Raw genomic sequence first — 27,460 nt, forward strand, 5'->3', positions numbered from 1 at the left:
AACCGTTCAAACACGTTCGTAGTTTTTGTTTTATTCCGTTTGTGTATACTATTATATGCATCATGGATATTGTTAGAAAGCACCCTTTTCACCAAGCACTGGTATTGATTTTATTCTATCAATTATTCAGAGAGGACTAATTTGAATGTAATTGTAGTCCTATACATTTGTTTTGAATCCAGGAAGAATGAAGTTCAAACTGATGAAACTTATCCGATTTTATACATGTATTTATTTTTGTGCTTGTTTCGGTTTGTTTTTGTCGTGTGGGTGGGAGTGTGGTGTCTGAGATAAGTAATTATTTATTAATAATTCTTTTGCCATAAGTGTTTAAATTCACATTACTTGCTCTTCTTCGGAGCGACGCTGTTCGAACTAAACACAAGCTTGAGTATGATTGACATTGCGTATCAATTGACGGACTGCAATGCCAAAATGGTCACGATGACGTCATTTAACTCCATTTCATTGGAGGCCAGTCCAATGTACGAGCTACGCCACGAGAAGTTGACAACAATACTAATATAAAAATTTGAGGCGAGTAATCAGAAAGCTAATGACGAAGATAATTGTTTGTTGAGAGGACATGGTGTGTGTGTAATTACACCATCACACATCTGTTAAAAATACCAGGACGTTTTGAGATGAAGATTCTGTGTAAAGTATACGCCTGGAATTCTCTTGACAATTCACAACGTTTATCGACATTAAAAAAATTGTCACACGACAATGTCAGTAATAATTTGATCTCGCAACAACTTCGCACATGATTTTTTTCTAAAAACAAATTTAGATAAAATGTACAGAATAAATTTACAATTTGTTTCTGGTGTTCTTACAATACTCAGCTCATTTGTATGGCATAAATGATTTTCCACTGGAGTTGAACCTAAACTAAATATTTTCCTGTGTATTAGAAATTAAAAATCCGAATTGGAATTCAATATTGGTCCATTTCAATCAATATTGATGTTCTCTTGTCATGAAAATGTGGGATTTAAATATCAAACATTTATGACACAATGAATATTTTAAAATCAGAACACGTGTACTCTGTGGTTTCGGGTGCAATTTGTAATCAACAAAGAAAAAAAATCCTATAAGAGAATGCGGAAGTAATTAGTAATGGCTGATCCACAAACAACAAAATAATAATTTTAAAAACGTGTAGAATGGACTACACAGGCGTTAACAACGTTCGTTCAAATTGAACTGTTCTTGTATTTTACCGAAACTAATTGATTAGAAATTACAATAAATATTTTAAAAAATGAATATAAATCAATTTGTGTACATTCATATTACATGAATGTGTGCTTTTAGACCTGTTTAAGAGTCCGAGAAAGAGTCATATGGTCTTTAATAGATGAAAAAGAACCGAGGTATAGTTCTTCCCATCACACGTTTATATGTGATGCGTGGTAGTAGCCTTAAACTTTCTCTCCCCTAACAGAATACTAGAGAAACTGTCTGACTAAACTGTGTATCGTCACGATATAATCAAAATCACTGGCGTTTTTTAATGTACATAACAATAGCCCGTCACTTATTTACACGTGGATTCAATATACTGGGTGTTGATCAATGGGGCCAGTCAACTTAGTTGAACAAAGCAAAATAAGCACGACCCCAGAAACATACCTACCAAATTTGGTTGAACCCATTAAAAAATGTAAAGCGTTAACGGACTTCGACGCTTAGATTGAATGGTATAATGAGACGAGGCGTTTAGGCAATGCGGTATCCATGATTAGTAATCCTTATATATTCTGTATATTGCGAACGTTTCTTTGAATGAATTTCTGTTATTGGTTCGTTTAATGGTTGGTCATTCCATATTTATCATCACGCATCAAACTGGACTTGCGACAGAGAATGAGTGACTAAACAGGGAACTTGGCCCGTTTCACTGTCAGTAAATATGACTAGAGATACTTGTGGTTTGCAGTCAAATGTTTCTCAAAAGAAACATATAATTAACATGTTTATTTTCAATTTATTATTCAGATTAAAAGAAATCCTTTGCCACCGGTCATCTCTACAGGTGTTGAAAATCATTTACTATTTGACTACATCATAAAATTAGATTGTCGTTGTACTCTCATTAACAAGCTGTTGTTTTTTTGGCTGGGGGGAGGATTCATGAAATACGTCAATGACATCTGCTCTAAAACAAAGTTAATATAAATTCTGTTGTTAGTGGGTGAAATCAGATTATTTTTCTCGAGATTTATCTTTGTTAATAGACAAGCAATGATGGAAAATGTGAAAAGATGACAATCTGCCGCCGAGTCACGTACTGTTATAATAAATCTTTCGAATACAAAATATATTTATGGAAAATTTATTACAAAAACAAAAGGTTACTGGTCTGTTATTCTTGAAATACCTTTAGAAAATAATCAAAAACATCGGAATCCCTAGAAACAAAGAAACAGGCGAATTCTACAAGGAAAATAAAGAACAGCCCACTAGTGGCAATTCATCTTGCAGAACAATGTAATGACATTTAGAAATATATCATCCCTGTAGAAATTAATAAATGTTCTCAAATCCTATGTACCATATTCTGTTGCCCACTCGAATCCTGAATAACCATACCGGACATTGGTTTACGAGACAAGGCTTGTATACAATCTAGTTACGCAAGTTTTTAAACGTAAATAGATATATATCAGAATGAAAGTCGTCATAAATTGTTTGTCCCACAGCATGCCCAATGAAACACAAGGTATCATATGTACCGTTATGTTGTTTAATTCCCTTTAATAGATATAGCAATATTTGAATTATAGTAGTGATCGTTAAAAAATAGTCGGTGTACCTGAAAAAATTGTCGGTGTACCTGAAAAAAAAACATCAACGCATAAATTAAAGGAAAACCATAAATACTTTCCCATTTATAAAAATTTGCCGCTTGAGTTTACGCGATGAACTTTAAATCAATTTCTCGCAGAGTGCAATTTCATTCAGTAAGTTCAACACCGGATGACAATCTAACGTACTTTTCCTCGGGTCAATATATTTTCCCCTTTTGCTCTAAAAGCTCATCCCGCCTTTGGTCACGTATACAGTATACTACTGGGGCCCTGTTTCTCGAAATCTTAACAAAAGATAAAATTCAAATTTCAGTAGATACTTCAATTTCAATTGGCTAAGCACTAAAATCAATCTAATATTATCCAATCAAATTACTAAAATGTGGATTTTATCTTAGTTAAAATTTCGTGAAACAGGCCCCAGATTATGGAGCTATCGTCAGATAGATTTCTTCGATGTGCAGGCGGAGAGTGGGGATAATTTATACAACATATACCGAGAATAGCATAGAATTGTCCTATATATACAAGTAATTTGATTGTCAATCATGAAGCCATAATGCTTGACTTCCGCTGCATTTATAACCGAATTTCAAGTTACCTTCATATCTGGAATATGTCACTAAGACCCTTTTTTACAAGTATTATAGATTATTTGTCAGAGAAAATAGATTTTTTGCTTCCAGAAGTGGGTGGCAAATGTCTGTAATCTTTTTAAACTTACAGGGTTATTAAATCAGGTTTAGATGAAATTTATTATCAAATGCTGCAGTATTAGGATGGATTTCTATTCTTAAGTTTTTGGGAAAGAATCAAATGTCAGGGCAAATAGTTCCGCGTACATATTAACATACAAAAAAAATGCAGGTCAGATACAATTGGATAAAATATACCCATTTATTTACATGACTAATAATAACTGTATCATCAATACGGTTACAGCCAAGACGAATATCTCAATATCAGAATATTACCATTAGTTAGATGTAGGGGAGACCTAGTCCAGACATTTTAACTCAATTTTACACCATTCCGGTCAGATTATGGTCGATCTAGACGTATATTATTACCCCCCAAAAAATGTCCAGTCCGAAATCCGTGCCCAAACGCGTCAAACTGGCAAAGATTCAAAATGGCCGCCAGTTTTGACTGAAAAATGCCAATTTTTATCCAATTACCATAATATGACCGAGTATCAAAATATATCCCTTCGGGGTAGCTAAATCCTTTTACATACACATTTTGGTGATTAGTTATACCGCGTAGTCAATATTGGGAAATAATTCCAGATGGCGGTCAGTTCTGGCAGAAAAATTCGAATTATACAAAATAAGCACATTTGGTGTAAAAATATACGTTTTGGATGTAGCTGATTCCATTTTCTCATCTTGGTAATTAACTGGTTCCCTGGGTCAAAATATGTGGAAATCCCATTGGAGATGATTAAGAGTAGTCGAGTCTGCCTCAGATCTAATACGATGGCATTCATCAAGCATCAACTACATTTCATTTAGACTCTGGCCGACCACTGCTCACTGCGGAAGCAGCGTAGCAGACATGAGGAAAGGGACCACTCTCAGCTGACTGTGGACGCAGCGTCGTGGGCGTGTCCGATTCGATCACTAACCTCGAAAATTGTGCCAAGATGGCCAAACCTATTAAAGCACATAGCGAATTTATTTCAATGATTCAAATGATGAGACAGATGTATCCCGATATGCATTGAACGATTTGATAATGAACTGCATACCGTCATTCCTAACGGGTATGGAGTATGCTTACCTGCAAAAACGTTCCCGTCGCCCGTGTTGCAATTTTCCTAAATTCATTTAGATAAATAAATAAAACCAAGACAAATTAATTGATTCTGAACATTATGGAAATAGTAATCCAGCTGTGAAATCTATTCCGGAAGTTATCCGTGGAAATCAGGGTCTGATTATGCTTGTATGGGATCCTTACACCATCAATGTAAAACGGACATATTCTGTACATACATTGAGTACGGTCGGTTTATAGTATCTCTGGATTTGGTTGGAACAAGGGAAGGGCAGCAGAAAAAGGCGGCACAATGTTTTTATTAGGATGGGCATTTCCTTGAGTATTTAATGTAACTCTGTCGAAATTCGAGGGTGGAAGCGGACGACATTTTCGGAAGGGGGAGCACATAGCCACCCCGCACCCTCCCTTATACCCTGGTAGGAAATCACATCGGAAGAGAGAGTTATCAACCATTTCCAGTTTCTTTTGTTTTTGCATTTATGAGGGCAGTGTTGGCGATTGACTACATGCCCGATACACCTCTGCAATGAGATCTTTTGCTTAGGTTACACAGATGCTAGATGCTTTATGAATATGATAGATGTGCAAGTAGTTAATGAGTGTCCCTCAGTGTTGATTTGTTAAATACAACTAGATTAATGTCCAGTCGTCATTTGTCCTGTCTTGAAATGTCCAAAAAAAAGAGGTTCTGCGAGTTCTACTGTTATATATGTTGTAAGTTTTTCCTACAGACCATGTAAATGACAACGGTCCGCAAAAATGAATTTTTACATCACACCTTAATACAGACCCCTCCACTTAAATAGCGTTACAACATTGTGCAATAGAGAAAGTTGCGATATTCCACATGATATTTTTCACCGAGCTCGAAATCACGACCATAATTTCTCAGCTTATCCGCCTTACGGTGGACTGTTCATTATCAAATGGTTTACTGCATATCTGACAAACAGGCGATACTGTATCAATCTGTGTTTCAACGAATCATTTTGTGAAATAAATTCGCCAAGTGCTTCAATAGGCACGGTGAAATTCCGCAGTGACCTTGGAGTAGTCCCAGTCGACATACGCCTACGCCGCACGGTGGACTGTTCATTATCAAATGGTTTACTGCATATCTGACAAACAGGCGATACTGTATCCATCTGTGTTTCAACGAATCATTTTGTGAAATAAATTCGCCAAGTGCTTCAATAGGCACGGTGAAATTCCGCAGTGACCTTGGAGTAGTCCCAGTCGACATACGCCTACGCCGCTACCACAGTGAGCTGGGAGAGACTCTAAATGAAATTTAATTGGTACTGGATGAATGTATTAGGTCTAAGATAGGAGTATCATTAATCTGCAATCTCTAATCGGAAATCTAAATCCCTAATTGGAATTTCTCCTATATTTACACAGGGGAATCACTTAATCACTTAAGATATAATATGTATTTAGCTACCACGAAAACGTATATTTGGACACCAAACTTATGTAAAATTCGAATCTTGAATAACCCCTAATATTGACTAAGTGGTAACACTTATCACAATTACCCCGAAACCGCATATTTTGATACCAAACTCCAACACGTTATGATGATTGGGTGGAAATTGGAATTTACAATCCAAATCAAGCGGTCGTTTTGGATTTTGACCCATTTGGGCACGGATGTCGGACTGGGACTTTTTTTTAGTGATAATATACATCTAGACCGACTATAAATCGGGGTCGGCATTTCTATTGCAGCAGCTGCCCGCACTTATGCTATCTTGCCTGGACTAACCAGGACACATCGAACATATGGATACATTGAACCACCATTTATATCCTTAAGAATACTATTAGGGAACCAAGACTACACAGCAGTGAGATAACTCTTATAGCTGTTTCTTCGTCAATGAGGCAGACGCAAGAGTTATTCGTTTGGTGCTGATTTTTTTTTTCAAAAGAGTTGTTGAAAGTAATAATTTACTACTCCAACTTACCATTTTCCATACCTGTTACCCCAGTGCATTATAGTCTATGATATTATTTAATAATTTGTCATGTCATTGATGTTAAATATCTGGAGTCCTGTCGAATAAATGGAATTAAAACTTCACAGAAGCAGTATTCGAAACTTGACTGTGACATACAGGGGCCCAATGAATCTAGATGGCTAAAGCCGTTTGTCAGCAAATCGAGTTGTCCGAATTTAGACAGAATATTAGCCGAATTTTGGTTTGATTCACTGCTATAAACTTACTTAAAGTTGAATGAGCTCTGCTTAGGGGCGATTTGTAGTGATTTTTTGGAGCCCTAGAGACTCCGGACTCCTGCTTGTTTTGATCGGTGCAGAGATGGCAAGTCTACGGATCTTTGTTCTCAATTAAACACTGGTTGTTTGCAGATTAGATCACTACGAAACAAGTGACTAGGTTTGTGATCCAAGTTATGGTCTAAAATGTGCGAATATCGAAAGGGGCCGAGATCTTTGGGATATAAAGATATATTTTAAGTTTCATCAAAATCGGACAAAAATTGTCCACAACCTTCGTATTGCATACTTGTACACGATTTGCATACAAGGAGCGGCCATTGTGTCGGGCAGTTCCGTTTCAATTTTCTCGAAATTCAAACTCAACCGACATCATGGTGGAGTGGTGATATGATTTTTTCTTACAATCCAAGAAGTTACGGTCCGTTATGCGCAATTATCGATAGGAACCGAGATCTTTGGGATATAAAAATATATTTTAAGCTTCATCAAAATTGCAAATAGTTTCACAAAATTCGAACTCAACCATAATTATGGTGTAAGTAACGGTGATATATTTGATGCTTGTCAATATCGACAAGAACCGAGATCTTTGCGACATCTTAAGTTTCGTCAAAATCGAACAAAAATTGTGACTTGTACTAGTGTCCACAAACAAACGGGCAGATACGACTGCATAATAGTCCATGTGAAAATATGGGCTATAATAATTTACATACCAAATATTACATATTATTTATGAGCAACCACGCCCGTTCTCTAGTCGTGGATGTATGACCTTAATTATCACCGTGATATCTATATTATCTTCACTTTGATAGATTGATATATTGATAGCAAATACATTGAGATTCTCTGTATTTAAATGATGTATAATAAAGACGTATATTAGACATGATGTAGCATATTATATATATATATAACACATACATGACATTTAGCCCTTGTCTAACCCCATTTATTATATGGTTGGTCTACAGAAAAGGGAGAAAACATAAACTACGGACAGAGTCACAGGATAACGACATTGTGTATTGCAAATTAAGAATAATAATTTAAATTCACAATGCCTGCCTTGCGATTTATTGTTTGGGACTATGTGGTTTTTAGTTTGATGTTGGCCATTTCAGTGGCCATTGGAATTTTTTTTTCCTTCAACCAGAAATCTGCGAAAGACTTTCTACAAGCAAACAGAGATCTACGCGTTATTCCTGTATCCATATCTATTCTGGTATCCTTTATGTCAGCCATTTTAATTTTGGGGACTCCAGCAGAAATGTACATGGACGGTACTCAATTTTATTTACAAGTCTTCGGGACCCTTGGATGTGTTGTGGCAGCTACCGTCTTTGTGCCTTTATTCTATCCATTGAAAATAACAAGTGCGTTTGAGGTGAGTATTTATTTAATTAATTCACATCAAGTCAAATGATTTAAAAGGAATATATACTATTCAAAAAAAGTAGGGGATATTTGATTTTGGGGGCATAATACTAAAATATGCAAATGACTACGAAAAAAGTCACTATAGAACCTAACAGAAGAAACATTTCCAGTTACATGTGACGCCCAAACGCACCAATAGCTACCGCATGGAATGCATGTGATGCTTGGGATCATCATGGGGGTCCAACCCAAGATTTGCACGACTCTGACTTTGAATGTTACAGTCATTGTGGCATTGAATTCCAGGGTGGAAACATCAGTTTAATTGTTTTAGTGACCAGAAAACAAATTTTGATATGCGTCGGCTTACCCAAAATGAAAGGTTACGTGCCCTTGGCATGCTACAGATCGGCACAACACAGGCGGTTGTTGCGCGGACGATGAATGTTTCTCAGTCTGTCATAAGCAGGCTATGGTCCAGATACCGTGATACACAATCTGTACAGGAGAGACCACGCTCAGGTCGACCAAGGGCGACAACTCAAGCCCAGGATCGATTTATCCGTACCTTGGCCTTGAGAAATCGTGTCATCACAGCAAATCAGATCAGCGCTCGTCTTCAAACAGACACTGGTGTGAGAGTGAGTGGCCAGACGATTCGGAATCGACTGCATAGGGGTCACCTTCGCGCCCGACGTCCTCGCGTGATCCCTTGTTTGAGAGATCATCACATTCAGGCAAGACGTCGTTGGTGTAGGGATCGTCAACACTGGGATAATCGACGCTGGAGCAATGTGATGTTTTCAGATGAGTCAAGGTTCACTGTTGATTTTTTGGACAGACGTAGGAGGGTGTGGCGTCGTCGAAACGAGCGCTTCCAAGACGTTAACGTCATCAGACATGATCGATTTGGGGGTGGTTCTGTTATGGTGTGGGGAGGCATCACTGTTGTTGGAAGAACGGCTTTACATGTTGTTGCAGGGCGTGTTACAGGCCAGTACTACCGGGACAACATCTTGGCAGTCCATGTTGTGCCGTTCGCACGACGTCATGGCCGCCGTTTCATCTTCCAGGATGGCAACGCAAGATGTCACAGGGCCAGGATCGTTACAGGTTACCTCCAACAACAGAACATCACCACATTACCTTGGCCAGCACTGAGTCCCGACCTCTCCCCATCGAGCATGTCTGGGACATGCTTGGACAGAGGTTACGTCAACGTCAACAACGTCCTGCCCATGTCCAAGAACTTGCTGCTGCGTTGCAACAGGAATGGGACAATCTGGACCAAAATGACCTTAGACGTCTCATTAGGAGTATGCCACGTCGGATCAATGCTTGTTTGGCAAACAGAGGAGGATTTACCCGTTACTGACTTGGTTGTGATGCTGTGGTAACTTTTTTGTTTGACCCCGGGTATCATTTTACCCTTATAACGGTCAGTCTGTGCCTTACTTAGTCTAACGATCATTTGGAATAAATCGATGAATGTGAACTTCATTTCATTTTGTCATTTGTTTTTATCGTCAGTTTCATTAGGTGACTTTAATAACACTTAAAAATCAAATATCCCCTACTTTTTTTGAATAGTATATAAGCATATACCTCGTGGTGGTCTGTATGAAATGATCGTCACTTACCAAGGTCGAGACTACAGTATTAAAACTGTAATACAGAGTTAGATTGTATTATCCAAGTTCACAGGTAGTAACGCAGCGCGGAAAAGTATTGATGCAGCCTTGTTGGAAATTTGTATAAAGAGAATGGAGCTTTCTAGTCTGTGCACAAATTTATGACAATCTTACCATTTAACTTCTTTAGAGGCCCCTGGGCCTACCATACCTAAGCCTCATTCTCAGAAGCAGAACGCAATTGTTCGAGGAGATATTTTAATAACAGGACCACATAAGTTTGTAAAACAGGAATATTCTCATGGAAACCAAAGGTATTCTTACTTATGTAATCTTTAACATGGCATTGCTGGGCAACAAAAGTACGCTTACTAAAATATTTGGGAATGAAATGAAATGGAATTTAACAATCTTATTTCCGCGGTAAATTACTGGGAGCTTCTTCCCTGAAATTGTTCAGTATTTGTACTGATAACAATTCGTACGATCTTGATGAACTTAGGCCTACTCTGGAACATACACATTGGGCGGTAGATAATTGATGCTGTGTTGTTTTGTGGCTCACAGTGAATAGGGTTATTGGGCCACAGAAATGACGGTACATCCGCATCAGCCAATTTTAATTCAGCTTTAAGTCTTACGGCGACTAGGGATGAAAAACATAATCATAATTTAGAGCACAATAAGAAAAACGCGAAGTACACTAGTAAAACTGTTTAGACAGAACTTCTAGACATTATGTACTAGATATAGACCGCAATGAGATTGTTACGTGAAAAACGTTTCGGCTTCGCCTTAACTTTATTTCGCACTAGAAGAATGCCCAGCTTCGCTCGGGGGTCATAACCCCGAAACCGGAAGTGGTAGACTAACGCCACCTGACTCGGGGAAGACCTAGTGTAGCCGCCAACCCCAGACAGACAAACAGACAGACAGACAAACGACAGTCACAAATATTAGTATATAGAAGATGAGAGGTCTATATCAGACATACAAACGAATGGAGAAAAACAGCAAAAACACATTTTTTTTTTTAAAATGGATCGTCCTCTAGTTGTCATGTTAATATATATGTGAGTGTAGTTTAAGACACGTTACATTGACCCTAAACTTGTTTGTTCTTCGACATGTAGTCTGATGATGAATTGATAGAAAATCAGTTCTTTTCTAAATAATGAAGCATCGCCTGATGAGAATAAAAACAGTTTCCATCCCAAACACATTAAACTGTTAGACCAAGGAACAACAATTATCAACGCCCCAATTCCACGATAAACTTATTTTTTCAATCTAATGATAGATTCATTGTGTGTTATTGATTTTCTTGTATTCAATTTTTAAATATGCATGAAGTTTGTATTGAATATTACACACGTTCCGACACGGTTGATATACCTAAGCGTGGTGGAGCTGTTAATTGTTGATAAAGCAACGGATAAATATTCTAATAAGGAAATACTGGCACTTTGTCTTCGATACCTTCATCCGGAATCACTTGAAATAAAGGAGGTAGAGTTTGACTATGTCAATTTAGAAAGAAGCACAGTGGAGGCTATTGCGGGCGTTATACTGCAACGTTTTAGTAAATAAGGGATAGATCTGAGTAAATGTAGGGGTCAAAGTTATAAAGGGGCATCTTGTATGTCGCCCACAATATTTGCTGTCCAAGCCCAAGTAAAGGTCTTTGCTCCAACTGCCCTGTATACTTACTGCCACAGTCATGTACTCACATTTTAAGCATAAAGACCAGCATAAAATTAGTCATTCCGACACATACGAGGTAGACAATTGGTCTTGGAATTGGGACTCTTCCGTAAGAGCACTGCTCTAAGAGATTCCCAGCATATTATGGGACGGTGAGAGGGTATCTCACAATTCAAAAATAGTATTGGCTGTCACTAGATAAGGGACACGAGAAAAAGTAGAAAAATCCCGTGCATTCCCCCGTTTTTATTCATTTTGTTCTTAATAAAAACATGGTAATGCACGGACTTTTTCTAATTTGTTCGTCATCTTTTATCTTTTGAATTTTCAGATATCCTCTCATCGTCTCATATACCAACTTTTCATCTTCAACGGAATTATCAGTGACATGAAATTCGATCGTTTGTCTGTTACCGCTCGTTACTTCAGTCAGTTATATAGGACAACTCATGTTTGACGTCACTTCCCGTTTCTTCACGTGCTTGTTACAAATCTCCCGTAGCAATGATCTCTGTGTTAAAATTATATTTGGGATGTATATAACGAGCTCTATCACATATTTTATAATGACTGGCACTAATATTGTCCTTTAATACTAATAAAAGACCACATTGCAAGTAAATGCAATCAACATGGATGAATTGATCATGACGGACATCATAACAAAACATGACTGCGATGTACCACATTCATCGAAAGGTTATGGTGGAACAAACTAAGAGAATCATGCAGCAGATTAGACTATACACTATTTGATTTATTAAGCCCAATCTCGTAAGCAAAAAAAAATAAAAAGAGGTACTAACAACCGCGTTTCAGATGACGATTCATTTGTGATGGAAAGTGTTTCTTGGTAATTCTGCCAGTTTCCGACTTTTGGCCTATAAATTTCAATTTGACCAAGCTTCTCGTACTTGCTTAGCAATGTGTAGACGTGCGATTCGGCATCTTGTTACAGCCACTACTAGACTACCAGCCAAGCTGACAGCTATAGCCCAAGCTTTAGATTATTGAAATTGTCGAAAGATGTACTTTACGGACGATTCGCCGATTCATTCAATAATACCAATCCTTTTTCAGAGGAATGTTTTCGACGATAACATCTCCATAAACAGTAACCATTAAGGCATCTGCACCTATCTTGGACAGCCTAACTGATTGTGGAATCTTTATAGAATCTAAAGGCCGATAAAAAATGATTGTTACTATTACTAACGTCAACACAGCAAAATGTCATATTGGGGCGTACTAATATTGTACTATACCCTACTTTCATAAATCTGCCATTTCACACAGAGTAGGTAAAGTAACCTCGTCTTGTACTGAAATATTGTACTATACCCTACTTTCATAAATCTGCCATTTCACACAGAGTAGGTAAAGTAACCTCGTCTTACACATTAAAAATTGAACTTTAAAGGTATGTTATTTCAAACTTTTCCAAACAGCCGTTAAGAATCATAGAGATGGTATATTTAATCCAACAGAAACAAAGGCCAAATGTTTTTTTTCTCTCTGACATAATGTTTTACATATGCATTATACTAATAATTCAAGTAATTGTAAATATAGTTTTTAACAGGGGGAAGAATTAAATAACATGAAATAGGGTTAACGTCCTACTGTTCTGCTCCGAACTGGGCTAATGAAGACGGAGGAAGAATTAAATCCTAAGGAATAGTATATTAAAATATGATGAATTTATCTCTGCTATATATTACATCTGCTTTCTTACACCCAAATATGAAACGAACTAGGGTATAACCTCCTACTTTTCTGCTCCATCCGGGCTTATGAAGACAGGACATTTAAAAAGGATAGTGAAATGGTTTGTTAAGACAGTTAATAAGTGTTAAATATTGCATCCTACGAACGAGTCTTTTTTAAATTCTCATCTGCTTCTATTATTTATATTTCGACTACTGTTTGAATAAACTGAGCTAACAAATAGTATTCTGTTTGTTGTATGCCTGAACAAACTGAGCTAACAAATATGAGTATAACCTTTTGTTTGTCTAGGTTTTCAAAACTGAGATCATTGGAGATCTTTTGGGAGATATTTTAGCAATCGTTTTGGAGCTGGCTTATCGTTGAAATGAACTTTATAATGTTTGTCTAATCAATCACATGCTATCTTTGTTTTCGACATTATAAATGGAAGCACAACTTGTTGGAATTTCTGTCTGGGTCAAACAAAGATCCCCTCACAATTTCCCTTAGACATTGCCCCACCCCACAGTCAAGATTTGTGTCTGTTTACCTCTTGCGATTTCAAAGTAATTAACCCTTTCTTCCAGTTTTATCATATTTGAATTTTCTTCTAGTTTTGTAATCATAAATTGCAAACCGGTAGTGATAGGTGTTCTGTACTGGATTAAACAACAAATATATTTTTTATATCAAGGCAAGTGTGCTTCGAGAATGATGGGTAGGGATGGGGAGTCTTTGTCCACTATGTACAATTGTGGTTGTTAGGGGGGGGTCAACGTCCACACAACATAAACTAGGTCATTTCAATAATTTGGTTGCGTGTAGGGGTCTTCAGCGGTGGGAGACTCACTGACAGACTTGGTGATCAAAAGTGCACGCTCTCGAATCTCAAACGTTTAGCAGGACATCTGACACAAATTTCGATAAATAAAATTGGCCAGAAGAATTTGAGGGTTAATAATTTATTAGAGGTCTTGACAGATTTAAAACTAGATCGTTCCTTTGAAGAAATTTTAATCTGAGCGTATTGTAAAATAGCTGAATGGGCAATAAATCTGATTGGATTATGTCTATATAATATATTATTGTGTAAGAACAATTCTCCACTCGTGTCCAAGATTATGGTCGTGTAGAAACCAAGAATCACTAAACCCCCCAAAATGGATGAAAGCGTGCTTCACTTCGTAGTGTGGGATTATGTAGTCTTTGGGTTGATGTTGTTAATTTCTGCATTAATTGGCATCTATTTTGCTTGGAATCAAAATACAACAAAGGAATATCTGCAGGCAAGTAATAATGTGGGAGTTATACCAGTTGCAATCTCCATCTTAGTCTCATTTATATCTGCAATCTTGATTCTCGGCACACCAGCAGAAATGTACATGGATGGAACCCAATTTTATATGAGAGTAATTGGATGCTCCGGGTGTTTCCTAGCGGCATCGATATATGTACCGCTTTTCTTTCCACTGAAGGTTACCAGCTCATATCAGGTAAATATTCATAAAGTGTATACAAGATAAATATTGAGTATTTTTTTTTCTTCATTCATTTAAATCCACTTCTTTAAATACTACCTCTAGTAATTTAACCACAATTTCCAGCTTGTTTTGTTTTCTTTATTGATTTAATGTTTCAGGTCAACAAATACGCATGTATATTAACATTATATTATAGGCCCATTTAATTACCGAAATTTCTAACACTGGCCTACGATCGGTTGTTGAACTCCTTGAAAACATTTTTTAATGAACTACATTAGGTAGCTAATTCTCTAACTCAATATCATCCAAAGTCTTTGACATTGAAAACACGAATTATTTGTCAATTTAAATCAGAATTGATGTTGTAATCTTACCGGAAAAAAGATGGGCTTCTGATATTCAATATTTAAGACAAAATTAATAAACATTTTACCATTGGTACACGAATCGTGTACCACAATGCGTTTCAGCGCAATATGTAACAAGGGACTCGAAGAACGAGGCTAGACACAAGTCGTGTCAACGGTAACGACATATTCTTATCTGGTTGTTCCTGGAGTTTTACGTCCACTTCCACCAAGGGTGGAAACTTGCCAGGGGAAGCCACAAAATAGGCTTGATTCAGCTTATTTGGATAAGACACAATGTCTTTGCAGGGAAGCGTCCAAGGTACATGTATATTCCATCTTGAGGAGAGGACCTTTGCCATAATGCTACGAAATTTGGGTTTGACTGTCAGCCGGGCCTTCTTATGTGGAGAGTATGCGCATTAACTACTATCAGTGTAGACTGGAATAACCAGACACTATAGAATGTCATTCGATTTTAGACTTCTGACGCATTTCGCCGAACATAACTGATTTGAAATTAGAGTAAAAACTGAAACGATTCAATGTAAATCAGTTGTAAATATATTCATATTACCTTATTATATGTGTTGCCACCCATTTATGTCATTTTCTATGTCCCAAATATTATCGATTTAGCTCCTTTAAATTTTGGATAATAAAGTGTGTAAAATATGCATATCTTTACTTGGCAGTTACTTTTGCAAAACTTTGGGCGAAATTGACAAAAAACGTCCTTGTCAGAGATTATAGCATCCCTCGCAAAATGTATTTTTAGTTTGATAATAAAATTAGTAGTAGTAACGACTGAAATTATAACAATCAGGCCCAAGACCCAAGCTTATCTACAGTTTCTAAACGAATTAATGAATGGACGAAGGAAAATAAATTGAAACTAAGATATAATTATATATTTTATGGCAATAAATGACCGAATTAAACCAAAGAACTAGAAGACACTAATGTAATGGTTATGTAAAATAGACGACTTTCAAATTACTACATTATTTTTTTATTATTATTATTATTTTGCAATGTTACAAGCAAAATGCGAAGTAGGTGCGATTTGAACGAATCAAGATCATCAAATCACAATTTCTCATTTCACAACTAACTCACGGTTGATATCCTCTCATATTGTAAAATAGTATTTCAATAGTGTCTGGTTGGTCAAGATGCATGTACCATTCCCCATGTTACTAAATTTGTATTCATTTTAAACACAAATATAAATCTGGGTGTTATCTAATACCAAGGACCGTATATTAGGTCCATGGCAATACACGTGTATCAGTGTGAATTAAAAACCCAGACTGTACAGAATGAAGTTATTTGACTGAAATTTTCAATATATTCCCATATTCCCTTTTCATTATCAATTTTAAAACATTATAGCGAGAACTATCAGCTCTTTTATCTAAATCTTACATAATGCATCTTTAACATATATGTTAAGTTTCATCTGAATGAAAAAAAATGTGGCTTCTGTGAGTTCCACAAAATATTTCACATATTTTGATCCTTTCAACCAATCCATACTAGACAACCATGGTGTGCGTATTACATGCTTTTTGACTATTTTTGCGTAGAGCCGCCATTTTGACGGAATTCGAACTAACCATGTTTATGCTGTTATGGTAAAATGTTTAAACCGTTTTTAAAATAATAAAAAAAACCCAAACAATTACGACTTCTAGAGGGTCCAGAAGCTAAAAAGGCCATTTTTGGTCCAATCAGGGTCCATAATCCATGAAGTTAGGGTCCTATGTGTGCCAATATCGTCAAGAACCGAGATCTTGGGCATAAAAACATGTATTTTAAGTGTCGTCAAAATCGGATAAAAACTGTGACACAAACAATTTATAACATTCTAATTAAGTATTATGGCGTGACTATATTAATAAATCGCATTAAACAACGAAGTTATTATATCGCACCCGTCATCTTTAACCGAGCGTCAATTGAGGCCGGTCAACCCCCCTTTTTTTAAATCTCTGTACGATTGCTAAGCGGGAAGCAGGAGTCATTACCAAAGTCGCGGTAGTTTCCCTAACACTAAGTTAGGCGAATCAGGCACAGTTGTAGACAGCACAGGTCAGACACGAACACTTCTCACGACATCCACTAATTGGGAATAAACATACAAGATACTGAAATTGATCAAATCTTCGACACTATGGAAAACCGTATTCACGAAACCTGGGCTTCTATAAAGTAATGCAAATGGCTCAGGGGATTTTCCAACGATCAAATCCAGAAACGTGAACACTTGGCGCGTCAACTAGGCTAGATGAGCTGGTCAGACGCCATGCTGTAAGAAGTTTAAACAACCTCGAAGATAAGCGGCCTTGAGGAAGATTTAATGCACTTCGCACTTCAAAGAGGACACAACGCCTTCGCGACTGGCACATCAACTACATCATCACGCAAGTGTAGACTAGACGAGTGGGTTACAACAACGCAATGCTCTCTATCGACTCTAAATTGGGGGTCAAGGTGGGTAAGTGGGTAAGACGCTGGGTCGCTAGCCTGGAGGTCGGGTGTTCGACCCCTGCATTGACCGAGAAAGTTCATCCAGATTTTTTGGCGTGGTTCCCCCTTGTCAGTGATGCAGGACGGAGGGCCTGGCAAGGACCACTGTCTGGTCGTTCGGATAGGACGAAAAACCGAGGTCACGTGTACAAATTCGCGTGAACGTAAAAGATTCCTTGACAGTTGGAATTCGATATAAGAGTAGGCCGTAGTGCCGCTGTTCGGGCAAAATGTCTCTCATAGAATACTGTATGGCGTATGCCCGTCTTCATTAGCCCAGTTCAGAGCAGAACAGTAGGACGTTAAACCCCATTTCATTTCATTTCATTTTATCGACTCTATCGTGAGATGGGTCCCCACTCCCCAATATGCTGAGGGGTCGTGGCTTTTGCAGTCGGGGGACTGGTTAGCCACTGATAAAAAAAACTTAAGTAGTAAGCTGATGGCGACCCCGCTAATCTTATACAATACACTGATCGAAAGCTCAAATTATCTTTGTAAGTATAGGATATTAACCTATCCGAGGTTGATATGATTGAGAACACGCGGGCAAAGCCCAAGTGTTCTCTAGCATATCAATCCGAGGGAGAGTAGGTTTATATCCGACATATACAACGCCATTTCACCCTTAAATTTAATGGGCTCTTCCATTAAAAGGCAACAATGATTGGATAATATTGCTCGATAGTTTCCGCCAAATAGCGAAAATTACCGAAGTAATCACGTGCATGTTTTTGTTTATACCTCGCCATTTTGGAGTATTGAATTGATCGCAAAAACAAAATGGATAGTAATACGAAGTCAGACGAATAATCAATCCTTTTTAGCCAACATATCGATGAGGATCTATCCAAAGCCTGAAGTAATTTTGGATCAAAAGGCATTCTTTTCCGATAATTCTGACAGTGAACCCTGATTGAAGGTTTTTGGTATGTTCAGAGAAGGATTTGACCGACTGTTTTAAGTGGACTATACCCCAAAATACTTTATAAAGGAACTCTTGAGCGATAAATACTTTCAAGTCTAGGAGTGTGTGGGCGGAAAGAAAATTCTGAAAGATATCTTAGACATGGAGTATGGGTAACCGATTTAAAGTACGCCGTCTATTTCGGTCATGAATGTTACAAACTGTACCATAACAATTTTCAATTGTCAAAAGAATAAATATTTATTTCTGTGTTTTTGGTATTATTTCGATCATCTACGTCATCAGCGGTAGATATGAGCCGAATATATCGACCTGAGATGACGTCATTAGCGGTTGATATAAAATATCAACCTGTCATGACGCCATCAGCGGTTGATATGAAAGAATATATCAACCTATGATGACGTCATGACAGGTTGTTATGAGATATATCTGCTATGGACATCAAAGAAAAGAACTACCGCCAGTTGTATATGATTTATATAGTGACGACTGTGACACTGTGTACATAAATTAAATGTAAACACGCACGACATGCAATACAATCTTCTTCGTTTTCTGCATATGGTCACGATCTAGTCACTTTTTGGTGAAAATAAGATAAGACCATAGATAAACTCTTGATAGCACCATGATAAGCAAAATATAACAGCTTGTATCCCCTGGCTTATCATACTGTATTTTTCGCAACTTTCGCGCGCTCGCTCAAATCAAATTGTCAGCGGCGCGAACGTCCAGTGTGACGACCAAATGAGGAGTCAAAGACTTAAGCCTCTCTTAAGTGATGAAAACATGTTAAAGCTTCGGGAAGTAATGTCACATAATTGTTGTATAATTATATAGTTCACCCCGACACTACTGGAGTTCATTCCCTTGCGTTCATAAATGACCTTTAACCTTATGGTGACAGGTGAGACAAGATGTGGTCGTGGTTGATCTGTTTTAAGGAGATGGTAAAATAATCACCGTACATCTACTCCACTTACCCCTGGGTTAATCCATAGGGTTTCCACGATTTCATATTATCTGCCCTGGCCTTGATTGTAGCTAAAGTCTACGAATCAACGAAAAAACAGTTTACAAACCAGTCGTTTTGCGTTCGTTTTTATAAGGGTAGATAACCATATTCATGTCTATTTACTGAATGATTTTTGTAAATAATGTATATATTTCTAATTCATTCATATTTAATTGTATTATCAAAATCTGTAGTGTGTTTCTCTGAATTCATAATTTTACTAAAACTTTTTGTTTTCCCCCCTAAAATCCCATATTTTTGGATACAGAGTTTTATAAATCTTAGTACTTACCACATTAACCTAAGCATCTGGGGTCGGGGTGGGGGTCTACAAGTTCTCCGACTTACTCCCATTGCTGAGGACCCTATACGCGCCAGCGAATTATTGAAATAAAATTGAACGTGTCGATTGGACGTTAAACCCCACTTCTCTCCCTCTCCTAAACACCCCCTCTCTATTCAGGTTCAGAATATCTACAAGATAGTCATGATTCCGATGAAGCTTTCGCGTACACGTAAATGAAAACTTAGCAGTTGGAATTCGATATGAGAGTAGGCCATAGACAGTCTGGGCAAAATTTCCCCCATGGCGTATGCTCGTCTTCATTAGCCCAATCGGATCAGAACAGTTCTACGTTACACCCCTTTTAATTTCATTTCATTTCAAGCTCTCAGATGTTAGATGGACAATCAGTTCAGTTTTGTAAAGGTATGTTTTGCTCAACTTGAGGTTTCCCCGACGAACCGTAAATGATAAATTAAAAACCGGAAAGTACAAAGGAGGAGACAAGAAGTTGTGCTACTCGGAAGATTTTGTATAAAAACTATTTTATTGAATTTTAGGATTGGGAAGCAAACGATGACGTTAGTTATCTGAAGAGTGGATGTTAAAGGTACCATGGATTGATTCGCATTACTGTCGAAAGAGTCAGGTTTTCAAAGATAAAAGGTTTCCTCATCCAGGCACAAAGGTCGTCAATTTACATGAACTTTACAAAAAAGATGCCGAAAAAGAGTTGGGCTGATATTCTTTAAGAACATTTTCCGAAATTTTAGCAAGTCAGTATTTGGTCCAAGAAAAGATCAGCGCGACTCGTGCATCTTGACGCAAAGGACGAAGCTCAGAATGAGAGAAATGCTGACAAAAAGAGGTTAGAAACAAATGGAAGTTTCCCTGTTTGGCCAATGGACGCCCAAGGTGTACTTCTTTGTCCAAGTACAAAAGCTGGTGCACAAAGTTACAGATTCACAATTTCACATAACACAATATGAATAGAAATGATGGGTAAGTATACTGCTACGTATTGGATGAATCTCATGGAGATTTACATACGGCACAACCATTTCCAGACATACTTGAAAGCCAATCAAAACAAGAACAATGTGTTATCAAATTCCCATGGATACCGTTGTTTAAATTAACCAAAACCAATAAAAGAGAGATTTCGGAGAGAAAGTTTGATGATCTCCAATACACGAACAAGGTCATGCCAGCTCAAGTTTATGCATTTTTTTGATGAGTTACTTTATCAGTGACGTGGCAAATGATTAACACCAGTCTCATAAAATCCCACTTCATTCTTCTTATTTGTTAAAAAGTTCCCCTTTTTCAAACAGACAATATCCACAAAGTATGTCTTTTTTTATTTGAGTTCAAGTTCAATGCAAATGAAAAAAAAGAAAAGAAAATGCACTGGTTATTATTAAATAACTTATAAGATCTAGTAGTCATTTGAAGAAAAGGTGGAGTGAACTGAACTGATGATTTAAGTCCCGTGTTTACTCTGACGAGTCTGAGACTTTGATAGGCGGAAGAGGATACTGATGTGCCAAAGCTAGTTTCATTTTTTAATATTGTTTTATTTACAATCTATAGACGCCTAAATAGTCTTAACTATTATCAGCTACAATTAGATTTGGGTCACTGTAGATATATAATTGTAGCGAGGGACTGTATGAATAGTTTTAAACTATTTTATAATCCTTTTTTGTTTTTGTTTTAGGAAATGTACCACAATACATGGTCTGATATTATTATCTCCCTTTACTTAAATAACGGAATTTGAATATATAGAATGCAATTATAACTTATATGCATACCATATTGTGTATTCATGTTAAATAAAATATACTTTTGTAAGTCCGAATTATCATAAATCACATTATGTCCATCTGTTAAATGATGTTGAACTTATATTTTGACATAGTTACAACATTACATGATGGCCTGGAAATAAAATCTCAAAATCGTTGCCATCCTGTCGAGACGTCCAGGAGAAGGCGTTATCCAGGGCCAGTTGTTCCACTGGGATATACGATTCAGTTATTTTACACCCTTAGTTCTACATACATGCTCTTTGAGCTGGGACAGTTCGCCAACAAAACCTAACTGTACATATGGTTTAATGCATAATAAAAATTAATAGTTTTATACAGTTTTGGCCCGTTTGTTCAAAGAGAGTTGAGTCGAATATAGCACAACTAATAAATAATGGCTAGTCAGCCTTCTTCGCCGGAGAAGCTCTACTTTAAAGACTTACAGATCACTGGTGGCAGAGAAAATACCGGGGGTGGGTCCTGAGCATCAATTGCAGCAGAACTCACCACACTACCAACCGCTTTATCATTTGGGGTCCAAAAATAGAAAAAAGCTCTCCCTTCACAGATACATCGCACAGTATTACAGTTGTAGATAAACTCAGAGACAATGGCCGAATCGTTCTAGCACAGGCAAAAGAGAAATAACTGCAGAGGACATTGAAAGGCGAACGATCCGGTTACCAGAGTTATCCAGAAAAGTAGAGAAGTGTACCCACGTCCTTGAAGACAACAGACAACCACCACTTTTAAGAAATGCTAGGCAAAATATGGATGATGATACAAGGTTACACTTAAAAGGTATATACTCCCCTAATACGTCGACTCAGTTACAGTGAATACCCGAATCAAGAACCAAGTTTCTCGATTTCCCAATTAGATATCCACAGTCCAGTGCTCCTATGCAGTCACAGTTTCAGCCACGATAGCAAAGACAGGCTTACAGAAAGCCAATATTGCCGACGGTAAAGTCTGATGGCAGCACATCATTAAACATACATCACGCAAGAGCTAAATCTGCCAATTGCAGGTCTTTGTTTAGGCCTAAAATATTATCTAAATTATTACTTAGACATTGATTAACTTATCCAGACCATAATCCACTCTCGGTGTCATCGCTAGCCTGTGATATTTACTGGATTAGTACCCGGTCTGCTACTGCTGATTAAATTTTAAGAAATGGATAATCGAGACTATGTTTAGTACGATGATTGAGGCTAGACCCCAAATTCAATGGCTATATTCTCGGTTCAGGGTGGATCAATTTGAAATTTTCAGCAAATTCCCTTTAGATTATTTAGTTTTTAACTAATATAGTGAGAACTGCTAATCTCCCATATTGTATCTTTAACTGATTTTAAAGCTCATTTTGAAACCTGTAATGTCATTAATGGCTAGACGAGAGACGAAATAATAAGCAGATGACTACAGTCATCTTATTTCTTATATACTTTAAGTAGTATATTATATGAATATTTATGAACAAATTTTAATATTATATCAAAGAGGACGGTATATGAAGAGTTTACAGTATCAGTTGTAAATAAGTTTCAAGTAATGAATGCGTTTTATTAATCTTGTCAATGGTAGCGACAAGGGCAACACATTTGTAAAAAGGAGAACAGATTCTGATGAACTATTTTCTCGGGCTCGCCTACAAATAGAAATTTGTCCAATATATGAACCATGTGTCTTCATACCTATCCACACTCCAACGCAGAACAAAACGCTTCAAAGATTTTACACGATATTGCACACCCCATAAGCAAACAGGTATCAAAATAATATTGCTCATTCCACCTAAAACCTAACAGTGGGTGAATGGGTATTATCCGAAAGGCAACCGTCTTTGCGATGTAGGAACCGACCCCGCAAAGTTTAACACAATTAAAGAGTGTACTGTTTTTGTTGACAACAGTGGCGATACCGTCTGTGGCCCTGCACGCCGAACTGCTGGTCGAAACAATGTCAGCACCTCGATCAGCCAGGCTTTATACGCAAATTCAGACATATATTATGAAGAATCTGTTAAAGAAAAACTGTAAAATTGCAAAAAGGCCAAAGCATGGACATAAAGAAGCGGGAAAAACGACATTAACATCTATAGTCCGGGTCATACATGTGTAGTAGTTACCGAGTGGACATTCTTACAATAAGGAGTTTGGACGAAAAGTGATGTATACAGGTGTAGCGAGTCACGTGACCGATTAACACAGGTGGTTTCCTCCACATTCCTCTCCTTGTAGAACCAAAGTAGCCGCAATGAAATTGAATAGATACAATATTACATTAAAATTTTTTTTAACCAAGTAGTGAAATCCATAGGGAATACCTGTGTAAAACATATGTATATTTACAAAAACTAAAACAGTAAGGGGGGAAAACACCCACAAAAACTGTTTGTCAGTTCTGATATAGAAAGGTATAGGCTGGAATCGACAGTAGAGTCAGTAAGACGGTCACTTCCTAGGTATCATAAAAATAATCAGGCACAGAAACATCAGTGTCAGCCCCCCCCCCTCACCAAAAAAAAGGTAGAATTGAGTTTTATCACCCATTCTAAAAGGTGCATTAATTTTTATATACAATTAAGAATGAGGGTTACTCCTCGTATTGGCGGATCACGTGGCTAAATGGGTAAGACGCTGGCTCGGTAGCCTGGAGGTCGGGTGTTCGATCCCTGCATTGGCCGAGAAAATTCATCCCTATTTTCCGGCGTGGTTTCCCCTTGTCAGTGATGCAGGGCCTGACAAGGACAGCTGTCTAGTCGTTCGGATGGTACGAAAAACCGAGGTCCCGTGTACATATTGGCGTACACGTAAAAGATCCCTTGGCATTGATTTCATACTCCTCGTGTTAAAACATCATTTAATATTATTTGCACTGCATTATAGACCTATCATGCCTAACGTGCCAATAGACTATAAATAATCCTTCAGATTTGAACAGACCAGCTGATTGGTCTCTCTGGAAACAGTAAAGAATGCAGTTTCCTTACGAGATTCTTCATCATGTTCTATTTGGTACTAGCCAGAAGCCATATCTAAGGTGCAAAAGTACTTTTTACCCTGCAAGGTATCCAAGCAATCTTCAATAATGGGCAACGGAAAATTATGTTTGATGATTTTATCATTAAGTGCTCGACAACTTCCATCTTTCTTTTTCACCAGGATTGGAGCAGAACTCCAATCAGAAACAGATGACTGCCAATCTTGTGTTGAATGGTCAAATTCCTGTTATGCGAAGACATCTGCATACTGAATTAGCAAGCTAACAAGCTCCTGGGCATGAGGTTCTATAAGTTCAGGAAGAGATCGGCTAAAGAGATCCTGCAAGTGAGTTGGGACCCTCTTACAGAGCTGCTCCACTGGAAAATCCTCATCTTTTGATGATTTTATGAACATGGTGTCTCCTGGAGATGAAGAATCGTCAAACACATCTGCAACTTCTCTGTTTCCCATACTTGATTTTAACGAAGAAATTGCTATCATTCATGATCTCCGATCCATAGTTAGTTCCTGCACAGACGGAGGCTGCCTGCAGAAGAAGAGGACCTCTCGTGACTTGTTTCAGAACAACCAGACCGAACAGGCCGTGCTCAAAACGAACTGGTATAGTTGGAATAGTACAGTTTTTGAGAGCTACCCCGAAACCGTTATATCTGCAACTAAAATCCTCTTTAGAGTGGCCGTTTTAATTTCATCCCCTGCTGACAAAGTAGAATTGTGCATATTCAAGAGACAGCCATTGGATTGAAGAAAGTCTATGCCTAAGATCATTGGATAAGTTATGGGAGCTACACACACCTTACAAGGAAATACTTTTGACCCAATCCGTATGTCAACATCGTCAATCAGATAGCCACTAATGTAACCTAAACCAATTCCCTTCAGCCTTATAGCTTTACCAAGATTAATACCTTTAGTATTATTGAAACAAGCCTCATTTATTGTTATCATGGCGGCTGTGTCTACTACTGCATACACTGTCTGATCCAACACCGTGACTGGTATGACCAAACTAGTCTCATTAGTTTCACGTACTACCAACACAGGAGGGGAATCGTCATCGTCTGGTCTTGGGGAACAACTGAGGGTCTGCCCCTATCCTCAGTCGATTGAAGTTTAAAGAACCTGGAGCTTTACTTTGTGGAGAGCCCAACACCATGGCCTCGATTGACAGGAAGAGATTCTCCAATACCACCGGATCTACTAGAACCATTGACAGTTTGTGATTGGTTCGAGAACTGACTTGAGTTTGTAGAATGTTCAGGGCTAGGTGTTCGAGAATTGCCCTGACTAGAATATCGTGGTGGAGTGGAAAATATGTTGTCCTTTTGAGTATAGAAACGTGACGGAGATCGAGACGAATATCTCAGATGATACCGCAACATCTTTTGAATATCCAGCATTACGTCACGTAACACGTAACTCTTTTATTCCTTCGTTTCCTGTTGGTGACTGGAACTTTCAACCGAAGCTGAGGTAGCACGCACTTCATACTGCTCTTCGTCAACAACAGAGACTTGCCTATGATGGAAAGATACTGTTTTAGTCCCGAAAATGGCTTTTACATTAGCCAACAAAGACTTCAGAGCACGGACCGCCTGGTGGACATCTTTTGGAGACTTTTCCATCGTGATCCTTGCTGCTTCCTTCTCCCTGCAACCACGCAAAAAGGCATCTAGAGCAAGTTGGTCAGTGACATTCCGTTTTGTGCCAGGATACCCATCAAGAGCTAGAAATTGAACCCTCTGGGCATACTCCTCAAACGACTCACCTTCTTGCTGCCTTACGGTTTGTAACTCACGTCTAGCTGTTACATGAGCCGTCTTAGTTCTTTAACTAACTGGTTGTACTTCCAGATACCCAAGCGATTGATATATTCTAAGGCGCTACCTCTTAGACATTCTGACATCTTCTGGAAGTGTCTTCGCTCCAACCAACCACACGAATGACCTACCCTCTCAAATTGTACAAAGAATGACCCCCAAGATGTTTTATCGTCTCCAGAAAACAGCACCATCTTAGGGATTATAGGTCTTGAATTCCGAGAGTGACGCCGGCCATGGGAATGTTCTTCTGAATCTGAATACAATCTGGATCTCATAGCAAAAGAACCATTAGAATCTGGAGAACTAGGGGGACTAATACTTCGATGTTTGACTATGGGAGACCTTGAATGTCGCCCCAGGGGATCAGTTAAGAGGACAGAATGGCGTTCCTGACTCCGAGGGTCATCTTTCCTGTATCTGGATTCATATCTGTAAGGTCCATCTGATGGAATGGCGCTTTTTTTTTGTCAATGGACTGCGTAGGGTTCGGGGTAGAAGAACTAGGGTATTTAATGGCACCGGACACAGGAGCCACGGGGTCTAATGATTTTGATAATGGTCGGGTATCCACGGGATCAAATGATCTCCGGGCTTCCTGCTTAAGAATGGTTAGGGAATTAATACGGGTGTCAAATTCGTTGCTTTTAAGCAAACTCTATAATTTGACGTTCAGTGTATCCGCCAATTTCGAAATCCTTTTGTCAGTTTATTTGGTAAAATTTTTGAACTCCTGTATTTGTTCCAAAAACATTCCCTTTATTTCAGACATAAAATTAGCCATGTCTTACTTAGTGCAAAAGCCACTATCAGCTCCAGCAACATCCTCTGATGGGAATTCAATGAAATTCGACACAATAAAGTCTTTTCATTTTTCCTTGGACAAGCTTGATGTCTCTAGCAATAATTGCAAAGTCAGATTCCCATGCTTCTCCCTCAATGCTAATAT

The 27,460-nt window shown here is 37.9% G+C and overlaps 2 protein-coding genes across 2 annotated transcripts in view; one reads left to right on the forward strand and one right to left on the reverse strand.

The window, feature by feature from the left end:
- Window positions 1-27,460, forward strand: part of LOC126816344 (sodium-coupled monocarboxylate transporter 1) — a 126,952-nt gene that overhangs the window by 69,470 nt on the left and 30,022 nt on the right. The window lies entirely within an intron of this gene.
- The window catches only part of LOC126815178 (tropomodulin-1), a 193,737-nt gene that overhangs the window by 68,333 nt on the left and 97,944 nt on the right, over window positions 1-27,460 (reverse strand). The window lies entirely within an intron of this gene.

This window comes from Patella vulgata, chromosome 3 (assembly GCF_932274485.2).
Source record: "Patella vulgata chromosome 3, xgPatVulg1.2, whole genome shotgun sequence".
Classification (NCBI taxonomy): domain Eukaryota; kingdom Metazoa; phylum Mollusca; class Gastropoda; family Patellidae; genus Patella; species Patella vulgata.